This window comes from Podarcis vaucheri (genome assembly GCF_965113315.1).
Source record: "Podarcis vaucheri genome assembly, chromosome: 2".
NCBI lineage: Eukaryota > Metazoa > Chordata > Lepidosauria > Squamata > Lacertidae > Podarcis > Podarcis vaucheri.
In genome coordinates, this window is record NC_138760.1 from 83,540,421 (window position 1) to 83,553,917 (window position 13,497).

General features: G+C 42.4%; 1 protein-coding gene across 10 annotated transcripts in view; it reads right to left on the reverse strand.

Annotated features, from left to right (window-relative positions):
* RAF1 (Raf-1 proto-oncogene, serine/threonine kinase) overlaps nucleotides 1-13,497 on the reverse strand; it is a 68,128-nt gene that overhangs the window by 39,027 nt on the left and 15,604 nt on the right. For 3 of the 10 annotated variants that reach the window (XM_082211923.1, XM_082211934.1, XM_082211929.1), the window contains exon 1: nucleotides 3,587-3,675. The exons of 3 other annotated variants lie outside the window; for them this stretch is intronic. The gene's annotated coding sequence lies outside the window, so the exon portion shown is untranslated. Of the gene's footprint in view, nucleotides 1-3,586; nucleotides 3,727-13,497 lie in introns of those variants that run through there. 4 more of the 10 variants (XM_082211933.1, XM_082211922.1, XM_082211936.1 and 1 more) reach the window with 3 other exon arrangements.

Sequence of the window (13,497 nt, forward strand, 5' to 3'; positions counted from 1 at the left end):
TGTATCCACAATTACCTAGGATAGATACATCTTATAGCCATGAAAAAACTGCTTCTCTGTTTTAGCAAAAAGCCCTATGATTTACAGTATGCTGTGGTTAAGCCAACAGTAGAAAGTACACCTTAAGATAAAGGCTTTGATACCATATCTATACCTCGTTAAGAAATTAGTTTGAGCATGTAAAGAGAACAATCTCCTTGCCCTTTCCAAGCCAACTAACATTAAGAAACAAAAAGATGCAATTCTCCCTCTCCCTTCTTCCATTTAGTTCTCCCTTCACCACATTCTTAGCATAAATGTCTACTATTAAGCTAAGCAAAGTCAAGACTAATTTCAAGATTTTAGCTCACTCTCTTCCCTTTGAAAAATTACGAAGTAAAATGCCACATTGAAGCCCTTGGGTCTAAAACCCTAAACCAGATTTAATTACTGTTAGTACCACACCCATCTAGTAACTCAGTAAACCAACCTCACTCAGTTCACAATCTAAAAATATACAAGATGTCCCAAATGTTCTAAAGTGATACTATGTACAATGAATAGAACACATTGCTTATTGATATAGTTTTATTAGGATTTGCCAGATCTCAAGCAATTTTGGTTATACCACAACTGCACTGGAACACCAAGTTGGGCACTAAACAACAGTACTGCCATACACTTAAAATAATTCATGCAGCACTGAAATGCTGCACACACACACAACAGCATCATCTAACAAACTGACTCTATACAGTAACCTAAAATGGAATATACAGTAACTGAAATGCCAACTATCCAAAACTTTCGCAAGTTAAAACCAGTCATATTTTATTTTATTTTGATCAAATTTATATTTCCTGCTCCATCTAAGGAACAGTCAAGGCTTTGCCTAAAAAAACCCAAAAGCCGCCGCTCCAAAAGTACAGCAGCAGAACACAGTGTTACTTATAGCTGCAAACAAATTTAGGGATCCATTTGTTATTGCACTTCTCAAAGGAGCAGTGAAATATATTTACATTATAATCAAAAACTTCAAAGATAATTTTTGCAATAAACTTCCAGTGTTAGGTTGACAGCAACAATATTCTGCAATGAATATATCAGCTACTGTCAAAAGAGGTTATTAACCAATTCTCAATTCTGAAAGGGTATTCATCATACAACTATAGCATATAACTTCTCATGCTTAAGGAGGTTTTGGAATAATGTAAAGTGGTTTTATTGCATTGTTCCAGTAAAATAATTTCGGCATGGTATACAAAGCATCTAGCAACATCATATGCCAATTATTTAAACATTTTACATCTGTACAGCAGCAGCTTTCCAAACAAAATAGCAATGTACAAAAAATAAATTATTCAAGAAGCATAACCTACACCACTTGAAATTAAAATCTTAACTAAAAGTTAAATCTTAATTTTGGACCAGGATGACTAACCCATGGCCCTCCAGATGCTGCTGAATTACAACTCCAACCATCCCTGACCATTGGCCATGCTGGCTAGGTTGATAGGAGCTGAGTCAAACAACCTCTGGAGGATCACAGATTCCACACTCAATTTCAAAACAGAAGAATACATGATTAGCAGTGTAATTAATCCTAACTTTGTCTACTTAGCAGTCCTACTGAATTCAATGAAGCCTACCCCCAGGTAAGTGGAGACTAATTCATGCAACATTGGACTGTGCTGCACAGTTAAGGACACTACAGCATGTATCAGCTTCAGGCAGGCAAACCAATGGCCTAGCCTAGGACTATCTACTTTGGCATCACATCTACCAAGGTTTCTAGAAGAGATTTTTTTAAAGCCCTTCTATTCAAGATACTCTGACCAGCAATTCCAGATATTAGACTTGGCACTTTATATGCTTGTAAACTGCCTAGAATTCTATTTTGGCTATGTACAAAATAAACAAATACGCAAAACATTAGATAAGGTATCTTCTGAAAAGCTATGTTCTCTCTCAAAATAGATGCAACACATTACAAAATATTTGCTTACCTAGGATTGCACCCTTTGTGTGTTTTAAAACTCGAATTTTCCCAAGTCTACGCTATTCAAGTATTTAAAAGTCATTCTGACTTTTAGGTTACCATCCTATGGATACTTACTTGGAAAGTAAAGCCACTTAAATGAGTGGGACTTTCAAGTAAACATTGATGACTCAGCTAATACTCATTAGAAATAGTCTGTAATAGACTACAGAAATAGAAATCATGTACTTTCCCACTCCAAGCCAAAACAACCACCGCCAACAAAAGGAACTCAAGACAAGCCTGCTTATCACTGACTTGATTTGCATTACTTAACTATGTGAGATACACAAATCAATGCCAGTTCATGACAAAGAAAATCTAAGTAGGCTGCATAAAGACTCCTTGTCTCCTACCTCTACAAAGATAGCCAGAAGACTGATGAAAGAAGTTCTCCCCAGGTGTTTTTTATGTCTTCACCTTCACTTACCTGCACAGACTTAAGCAATTAAGCTGTGATACAGCTGCTAAACTGCCTCCTCTTTTCCACCTTTCTTAAAGCAACCAAGAACATATCTGGATCACACACGGGGAAAATATGGGAATCCCCATTCAGCAACCTCTCCTCACTCCCCAGCGATGACCTCATTTCTGAAAGTTTCTAATCGCTCGTTTCAAATTCTTTCCAATGCAATTCAGAGACTATCCAGGACGCAGAAGACTCCGTCCAGACTCCAGAGGATGCTGCAGCTACGACGGAGGCAGGCAAACGCATTTCAAACCACACCGGCTCCGGATAACTAACCCACTGCATAACTTCAACTCATGGCAGAAAAAGACCAAGCGCTGGCTACTTTTGAATCGGCAGACGTTTTAGTCACAACAGGAGCCCGAAGACCCAGCCTGAAAGCATCAACCCGGCAAAAGAAAAGCGCTGACTTGCGCAGCGACGGCAGCTGCATCCATTCCTACCCTTGTCCACGTCGTGAAGGAGCCGCTGCTGCATCACATTATTGGACGCCAGCAAGAGAGAAGCCTGCGCTGCTTGCCTCATTCCCCACACCCGTTCCCTGAAGGGGCAGGACAGCACGCTTTCCTCACCCGAACCAGAATAAAAAAAATAAAAAATACAAATGAGGAAGGAGAAAGCAAGCAAGAAGCAAACAAACTCAAAGTGGGTAGGGCCCTACAGTCGCGTAGCGTCAAAAGCTGACTACGGAGGCAGTTTTAGCAGCTGCAAACTGAGCGCCCCGTCTAAATTGCCGGAGAAAAGCGACGCCACTGCGAGCAGCGAGGAATAGGGAGAAGAAGCCCAGCGCCGAACCCGGGCGAGCGCGCAGCATCCCCGTCTCAGCCTCGGGGCAGGCGGGACTCGCGGGAGGACGCAGCCGTCCAACCTGGGCGGCTCCGTCCGCACAGACGCCGAGCACAACGGAGGCTGCTGAAGCAGCTCCTTGGCGGCCGCCCCCTTCCCAGTGTCTCCGGGCTTTCTTAGCCCCCTGCTACACACTCACACACACACGCCTCGACACGACGGCGCCTTCCCCATCTCTTTGGACAACTTCAACCCTTTCCCGGGGCTCCGGCTGCGACACTCCCGCCCTCCCAGCCGCGAAACTAGCCCGGTACCTGTCCGTCTCTCTCGGGTGCCGCCGCCGCTGCTTGTGCCACCGCCTCCTCCAGCTCCGACGGCTCTTCCCTTATTCCCAGCCGCCCGCTCCGCTCCCCATCTAAAATGGCCGCCTTACCAACACCGAGACATTTATTCCAAAGCCATCCAAGCTCTCGGGGCTCGAGTCCTCGCGTCTGGAGTGCCGAGTCCTCGATGGCTGGAGCAGCCCTCTCTCCCGGCCCGGCCCCTTTTCCTCCTCCCTGGGATCGCCCGCCTGTCTCGCCGCCGCCATTTGAAACGCCTGCTTGCCCGGGTGGGGGAGGAGGCGTCGCAAATGCCCTAGTGAGGCGGGGGGTAGGGGGCTTCCCAGGCTAGGATAAGCACGGCGAGTACACGGTGCTCTCCCCAGCCCCCGGAGTTGGCTCCGTGGCTTCTCCCCGGTCTTGTCTAGACTGGGATTAAGCTCTCCAGATGTCCCTGGTTTGCAGGGATTCCTCCTTCAGAGCATCCCATGGAGCATAAGAGAGCAGCGCTTGCTACCACTCCTCTTTTCTAGTTGAATTCAGGGAACGTGCCGCTCGCTACCTCTGCATTATGTCACCCCCTTAGTATTATATCTGCTTAAAATTGGAAGATGTAAGGGAGCAGCGTAACTAAAACTGGCAAAGAGCTGGAGTGGGTATAGATACAGAACTACTTTTCAGAGGTTTTTAATCAGCAAAGTGGCCCATGCTGCGTTTGTCCTCCTGCGAACCCAATTCAGTAGCAAGATTCTGCTGATTCTCACCTTGACTAAAGAGGATAAGTGTGATCAGCCAGAAGGAGCTCTGGTTACAAAGTATTCCCAGTCATGTAGAGGTGGCTATGGCTATAGAGCTCTCTTGACATCTCATAGTGAAGGAGGTTTGGGTGTAGGACCACCAGCCACAATCCTGGTTATCCCCTTATTTGTACAGTTCATCCAGAATTGGACTCCACAGTCACTTACGGACTCATTGTTAAAACCGTGTTTATGGAAGACAATCTTACTCGGCTACTAGTGATCACCAAAGAAGAGAGTTAATATACGTCCTGTGTCCTTGCAGAAATACAGGAGGGCATTTTCAGATGTCATGAACATGTTGGCTAGACTGCCAGCTCCCATCATCCCCAAGCATTGGTCATGTTGATGGGAGTTGTAATTCAGCATCAGGAAAACTACAGTTTAGACATCCCTGCAGGGGTGCTGGTTGTATTGAAACAAATACATGTAGGTTGGACAAAGAGCCTACCACCAGAATGTCATGTCTCTTCCCTATGTTCAGAACATTTGTAAGGAGCTGGTTTGAAGGCAGTGATGGGCTAAGGTGACTTCTTCAGTGTCATACAACAGACTGTGGGAGAAATAGGGTCTCAACCTGAACTTTCCAGAGACAAATTACACACTATTCCACTCTTCCTCCTGGACTACCCTTGCAACTGCAAAGCATACAAAAATAGCTTAACACAGGTTCATTACTCTATAATGGCTTTAGGCTTCAACCATCTTGTACTTGCCAGGCTGCACATAAACACAGTATCATATACTTGTAGTCTGCCTATTGTCTGGCTCCATGTGCACAATCAAGGATGTCAGTTTAGAACACCACATTCCATTGTTAAATGTGTATTAAGCCCTTTTCTTTAACATATCCATCCTAATTGTTAGCTTTGGAGGTAAATAATCCACATCAGATTAATTTGAAGAAGCACATAGAATTTTAAAAGTGTGGTAAAATGTTATGGAGATTTTTCACCTTCTAAATGCAGGTTTATGAGAAAATATCTGAATAGCATGCGTTTTAAAAAGTATTTTTTAAAAAGAAAAAACATTCAAATCAATCTTTTAGCAGGTACAACTTTTTACTGCAGCCATGGCAGTCCACAATAATACATAATTAAAGCAAGACCAAGGGTAGTAATCAACTAGGCTTTACTTAGAGTAGACCCGCTGAAATTAATAAGCATGACTAAAATAGGTCCACTGATTTCAACGGATCTACTCTGAGTAAAACTTAGTTGACTACCACTGCAACAGAATAAAATAACACATCAAAAGCTAACAATAAAATATCTGTGTCCTAGCAACCAACAGCAATGATTTATGCACACTAAATCATACTTTTCAAATTGCTAGACGCCTGGTAGAATAAGAAAATATTCACTCTCCGAATCAATACAAGAACAAAATTAGACAGGTATTCCTGCAGAGCAGGGGTGGGGAATTTTTTTCAAGGGCGGGGGGGGGGGAAGGCAGAGGAAAAAGCCTGAGGAAATGTGTCTTCACCTGGTGCCAAAATGATATCCAAGTAGGCTCTAGATGAACCTCCCTGGGAGAATAAATCATGCTCAAAAGTACCACTACCACACCATGTGGTCCCTTTCCCTTGTAGCCACTTAGCACACTTAGAAACCCTGAGATTCTTCTGAATATAGCGTGATTAGGACATTTTCTAAATAGGTAAATAAATTTGAACTTGTTTAGAAGCAGATGCTTGGACCAGAGCTATGCAATTTCCCCCCTTCATAACTGGGGCAAGGCCTTTTCCAGATCTAGTTAACCCAAGTAAACCGACATCTTGGGGGGGGGGGACAGAGAGCTCAAGCATGTCCAAAATCTTGTTGAACTACAGTTTTGCATGTAGGGCACATTTTGCATCTTTAATTGGCCACTCAACATGACTGCATTGGAGCCAGTTATTTGAAGGATTACTTACATCCATATGAACCAGGCCAGGTGCAAGTTTGTTATCAGAGGCCTCATTTATTGGACCATCAATAAAATCAGATAGATTGGTGGGTGTAAGAGACATGGCCTTTTCAGTGGTGGTCCTGGCTTTTAAACAGGCTTTGAAAGCCCATTTGTTTCAAATATGCTTTATCTAGTATGTGGACTGGCCTTGAATTATTATTGGTTATTTTTAGTAGCCTTAAATTGTGTTCTTTCATTAATTTTAGGGATTACTAGGCTGGAATTCTTTGAAATTTTATCAATTGCTGATTTAAGTTCTAGTCTTTTAAAATATTGTTGTAAATTTATTTTTATGTTGTAAACTGCCACAGGTTATGTGTATGATTTTAGATGATATAATAGTATCTTCAGTTATTTTATTCTCTGTCTTCTATTGTAAAGGGCTTTGGCTATATACAATGAAAATTGATATTAATTAGGATATTAATTAATTAACTTCAGAAGTTGATGGAAGGCAATGAAATATGTTGGGGACAGCATAAAATGCGGCTGGGAGCCTGTGCCATAAGTAAATATAGCTATGCTTTCTCCAATACTATTTATCCCTAGTAAAGGACTGGACTCTTAAACTTCCCAATCTACTAATTTGCAGATGGTGTGGGAACTCTTATTGCTATGGAGTAAATAAATTCTTGCTCTTCCTTCTTTGTTCTCTGACAACACATGCTTGCAAGGAGATACAGGAAAGCCTTTTATTTTCTAGGCCCTTGATATGGTTTGGGAATGGACAAATCACTGTAACCTACCCTCCTAGAATAGATTCTGTGATTTTGGATGCCAACTGAGCAGAATAGAAGCCTACCTTGGCTCACTCGCTTCCCAAATTCAAAACTACTTCCATTTAATACACACAAAACTGCCCCTATAGAACAGTAGTCTCAAAATTCACCTGTACAAGTACCGTAAGTTGTTCACTCTAGCAAAAACAACTAGCTCTTAGCTCCCACTGAGGAAATGGCCAATCATCCCAAACAATTAGCAATCAATCAATTTAACAAAGGATGGTTTCCCAGCAGCTGTAACTCCTTATTTAGAACTGGGAATAAACCTGAGCTCTTTGAAAAAATGGGGTGGGGGGTGGAATCCCAAAAAATGCAAATGGATAGATTGCAAGCTACATTGTAAACAACATTACTGTATATATATATATAGAGAGAGAGAGAGAGAGTGTGCTATTCTCTCAAAAAAGAATTATAACTGCACTGTTAAATATTTACTTATCTCATAACCACCAAGCTTAATGAAGTATACATTTACAGCCCAATCGTATCTGTGTTTGCATGGAAATAGGTCCCATTATGTTCAATGGGGCTTGTTCCCAAGGAAGTGGGTTCAGGATTGCAGGCTAGGGCTGCAGTCCTATGCAAACTCCCATAGCAAATAGTTCCATTGAATCTACTTACTTCTGAGTAAACATCTTTAGGTTCAAGTTACACATCAGTTAAAATATGTCATGTTTGCACTAGCACATGATATGTGCAGTATCTTTAATGCCTATTATATTAAACAAAGCAATGAATTATAATGTACCAGCAACCCTTTGGTTCTTGAATCCAACTGCCTTTGTAGCATTTTGCCCACACCTCTCTAGAGGCATTACAATTAACTGCTCTGATATCAGGCAGCACAGTTTACATTTTGACAAATCTGAAGCAAGTGTGGCAAACAATGCCGACCGAAGACCATGTGAATTCCATGCAAGTTTTTATCACTATCAAAACTGTTATTTCAGTCGTTGCCTGACGAAGGCCTCCCAAATTGTGCAACAGTTCTCATGGAGCTGAGCCAGACTGTTCCATGCAGCTCCAGCCTGCCACATCAGCTCATCTCTCCATCTGGCCCACAGCCATCTTCCTGCTTCGCTAGCAGCTCTCTCAGACCTTCAGTCCTCAGTATTGACTCTTCTGTTTAAATACAAAGTCTGCCTGCTCCACAGTCTAGTTCAGTTACTAGGCCTTTTCTTTTGCCCTGGGCATATCTATCTAGAACTAATTTTGTTCTCCAGCAACATAAAAAAAAACCACCCAAAGGGTTAGTTTTGCATTATCCATACTGTATATGTCACGGCTCCTGTGGGACTGGAATGGTACCAGAGATTGCGGAAAAAGCATTACAATCCCCCCCCCCAAAAAAAATTCCCTTGCTGGAAAAAAAAAAATCACCACTTTGTCTCATGCAATGTTTGTGTAACTGAATTCTTCCAGGAAGGATGGGCTGTTTATAATCCTATTAACTGCTGCCATGTTCTGTTTCCCTTTGTTCTTAAAAGCATATGACACAAGATGGGTTACCATCAGCTAGAACCTTTTTCTTTGATATTTGATTAATATCACTAAGCTTTTACTTTCATTTCTCCTCTTAAGCCAACAATATCATGTGTTTTTAAAACCCATGTCCAGTGTTTGTTTACCTTACCCGATGTGATTGTCACATTCACTCCATGCTCATCTCAACAAAATTGTGTACTGTAGTTTTTCTTACATTGGTACACTCTGTATAAAAAATGCTTTGTGTGACTACAAAGAAGAGTTTTGTAGCACCTTAGACTAATATACGATGTTTTGTTGTTTCTTTTGCTGCCTGCAACAGGCTAACACACAACCACCTTTTTGGATATCTTTCATGAAGCAGTCCTAAAAGAGACTGTGTGGGTGCAGATTTTGCTCAAAACTGGTTGGGATTTGAGGATATTCTGTGACAACCTTATGTTGCTGTGGATCTCGCAGTGTTTGTGTGTTCCAATGTTACATCCTGGCAATACCATATCTACTTGTATATTTCTACCCAACTGTTATAAGGCCATCGGTTTCCAATGCTTTTGCCAAAAAAGTTTTCCCTGAAATCCCTGCTTATCAGAGAATTAGTCTGCAAATAATGCTAAGCTATGGCTTTTTAAACTACATAGTTTAAACCATAGTTTATTTGACTGGCCAAATTCCAGCAGTTTAACTATGGTTAGCATACTGTGAAGAAACCATGCTCTCAAGCTATGGTTTGTTATTTGCTTATGAACCATAGTTTGTTTTAACAATGGCTTGGTGTTTTGTGAGAACCAAACACCTTTCCGTAACCATGGTTTGTTTGGCCATCCTACACGTCACATGCTTGCCAAAGCAAGAAGCATGAAGCTAGGAGCAGAACAGACCAAGCTCTGGATAAATAAGCCATGGCTTGTTTTAAATGATTTCTATGGGACAAGCCGTGGTTTGTTAAACAAACCATAGCTTAGCATTACATGCAAACCAGGCCAGAGAAGAGGTAGAGCCAAACCCACACAGGTGAAAACTGATTTGGTTAGTTAGTGATGAGAGGTAGTAACACAATATTCCATCAACATGGTATGCTGCAATACATTAATACTTCTTGTCACCTTTGTTATGTTTGTGTAATGTGGAACAGATGCATATTAACCTTCACCCAGAATATGCATTCTAATTAGTTGTGGGAAAGTCATTGCACATGGTTGAGAGCTTATTTTTAAACACAAATGGTCATGATTTATGTTCACCTAATTAAAGCAGACTAAACTGAAAACGTATATATAATCTATGGTAAATTGGTTCTCAGAATGACGACATCTTGGTGGTAGGCTTGTAATTACATAACACAGCAAAGTATATGGGGTTGGGCAGGGAGAAGGCGTGGTCTCACACCAGAGCTTGTTGAAGTTGAAGTCAATGCCAAACCTAAGATTCAACTTCAGATAAAGCAGCCTCACTACCTCATAAAGTGATATATCAATATCTGGTCTCCAGCACAGATAGAAAGGGCCACAAGTTTGTGCTTCCTTGTATAACTAAGATTAGTAAATAAGAGAACTGTTTCTGCAAGTTCCTTGCAGGGATGGCCTTTTATTGTTTCCTGTCCTTGTTATCACCATCCCAACTCTTATCCTGCTACCAGTTTCTGTTTGGACCCCCACCACATTTTTCCAGTTCTCATCACCCTATCTGTGCCCTGCCTTCAGCTTGATCCCATACTTCCACAGCTTCTCCACTTCCTCTTCTGCCTATAGGTTACTACCCATGGTCTGTCCATTCACCCATAGTCAGGAATTTGGACTTCACATATCACTTTACCTATTTTATAAGCCCTTTGGACACTGTCTGGTCCTACGATCTAGATTCTGGCATGAAAAGCCTGGCTTGATATCAGTACTTATTGACATTGGATCCCAATCTAGATCAAGCTTGCCTACTGCTAGTCCTGCTCCTGGCACAGCTGCCCATGCACTCTCATCCATAGGGACAAAAGTGCAGATTCTGAGCAGAATTTGCCTGCCAGCTTCGAGAGATTGTACCAGGGGAGAGTGGAAGGAAAAGCCAAGGAAGGAGATTTTCACTATGGTTATTCCCACCACAGCACACACTCCTGTTCTCCTGTTTGTCAATCACCCCAGAGCTCTCATGTGTATATGGGAGGAAGAGGAATCACACCCAAGTTCCATGAAGAAAAACCAGTAGCGACAACAACCCTCCTATTTGCATGCATGTGGTATATAAACGGAATGCAGCAAATCAGAGGTGTGGAAACTGTGGCCTCCAGGTGTCAGTCCCAGCCAGCATAGCTAGTGGTCCGATATGATGGGAGTTGTAGTCAAAAATTATCTGAAGTGGCACAGGTTCCTCATCCCTGCAATAAACACTTCTGCAGAAAACAGCTTATGTATGCAAGTTCATTCCGCGATACATTTTTCTTCAAGTTACACCACAGAAACCAACAAAGGACAGCAATGTTGGTGTCATGCTTCCCCCCCGAACAATGCAATCAACTGTTTATCAAGGTTAAGATAAAAAACCAATCATTTGTTTTCTTTATAAATGGAAAACATGTGCAAGCCATTTTTTAAAGCCCTGCTTTCTGTTTAGAATGTTGGTTACTTGTTTTTGTAGGAAGTGTCTAGTTCATTAAGGAAAGTGCTAAGATGTTTGTTTTGCACTGTGAACTATGGGAAGAATTTGCAACAAAGCCAAACCAGGCTTTTGCTGAAAAGTGGCATGGAACAGTAAATATGAAGGGTCAACAAGCTGCTAATAACTGTAGACTGCTAATCTTGACACCTGTCAGTTGACAAAGTGCTACTATAATGTGGGCTGCGTCAAATACTAGCAACCCTGCTAGCTGAGAAGTATTTTCCTAACAGCAGTGGTAGGGGAAGTGGTACAGTACAAGTAACTCACCACTGTTACCTAGCTCAAACTGTTCAGTAATCGTAACTGTTTATCTACAGCATCATAAAACACAGTGCCCACATATTTCCTGTAGTGGGAGCCATTCTATGGCATGAGGCGATAGACTGAAGTGCCACAACTTTAGATCCTGATTTCCAAGGATATCTCATCCAAATCACACAAGATCTCATGCAGCTTGAGAGCTCCCCCAAAATTTCAGTGAGATCTTGCCAGAAATCAGTGTCAATGCAGTAGCGGAGCAGGCGCCACAGCAGAGTGGGGCAGCACTTCCTGTTTGACCCCAAGTGACGAAATGGGACACGCCTCCCCTGTTTGGACCCAATGCAGCTTGACAGGTCCAGAAGTAACAGGCCCCAAGGAACTGACCCTCAAGAACACCGATGGCAGCATTAAGCACCACTTGTAGTTTTCCCAGCTCTCTTCCATAGTAGTGTCATGCAGATCATAGTCCAACCTGAATGTGTCCAAAACGTGTGGAAGTGGATGAATCTGCCTTCTCCAGGAAAGACCACAGTTGGTACACCAGCCAAAGCTGTGCAAAAGTGCTCCAGGCCACAGCTGCCGTCTGAGAATCCAGACATAAGGAGATGAGGAACCTCAAAACATGTGTACCTATCATCCAGAGGGAGTGCTAACCCATCCAGAATAGGAGAAGTACCTATCCTCATGTGGACTTTCCTGCACCTGTCTAGTATGGATTAAGTCTTAGTTTCTTAGCCAGGCATAGGCAAACTCGGCCCTCCAGATGTTTTGGGACTACAACTCCCATCATCTCTAGGTAACAGGTCCAGTGGTCAGGGTGATGGGAGTTGTAGTCCCAAAACACCTGGTGTGCCGAGTTTGCCTATGCCTGTTCTTAGCCCACATCCAGCCCATCACAGTCTCCACACACTAATTCAGGGTCTTCACTCCCTCCCTGAAATCTGGTAGAAAATAAAAACAAGTAAGTATATTAAAGACACGTGCACACACCAAACGCATGGATGACGCCTCCCAGCAGATTCATGTAGATGCTGAAGAGCACGGAGGACAAGATGGAACTTTTCTGGATTTCATAGGCCAAAAGCCAAGGACTGCTGCCTTGTGGAACCTGCCCTCTGGAGAGGTCGCAAACCAGCATAAAACAGTGCCATCCAACCTTAGTACAACTTAGCTGTCCAGAAGGATTCCAGGATCAATGGTACGGAAAGCTGCTGAGATGTCTAGCAGACCCAACAGGACTGAATACCCGCTGTCCAGTGATCAGCATAAATCATCTACTGTGGTAGCCAAGACAGTATCTATCCTGAACCTCAATCGCACAGAGAGCCTCCACAAAGTGGCAATGCTCCCCATTGCAGAAGTGTAATTTTAGTCATGCGAGGGGCTAGGAAGGCTCATGCAGCCCCAACAGAGAGGGGCTAAACTGCTGAGCCCCACAGCTCTGCTCTTCTGGCACTACCACCCAAAGAGGGCTTCTGCTACCACACAACTCCATAGTATTTTGAAAAACGTAGCTCCAAGTGGATGCACAGAGGACGTAAGTTGATTCTGTGCAGATTTAAGCAGATGGATTGCAGAGTATGAAGGCAGTAACAATACATACATATATACTCTCTCAGAATTGTTTTCAGTGTGGACTGGTGGAAGAGAATGTTTGGCCTCATCAAGGTATGTATCAGTTTCAAACTGAAACTATGTTGGTGTTCTGTCATAGGCCATAGTAACACAACAAACACAGAAAATTTGTGAGTGCATGTGTTAGGTCACTGCCTCAAATAAGAGACATTTGTTTTTTGCTGAGCCAGGTCACTCACTTTCCTACATTAAAACAAAAAGGTATGTGGATATTTTGAAAGAACATCGGATTTTCTTATGATAAAAGAGAACAGTCTCATAGCACCTTAAAGACTAACAAGTTTATTATAGCACAACAAAGTGGATGGAATTCCATGAAAGCTTATACCACAGTCAAGTTGTTAAGTCT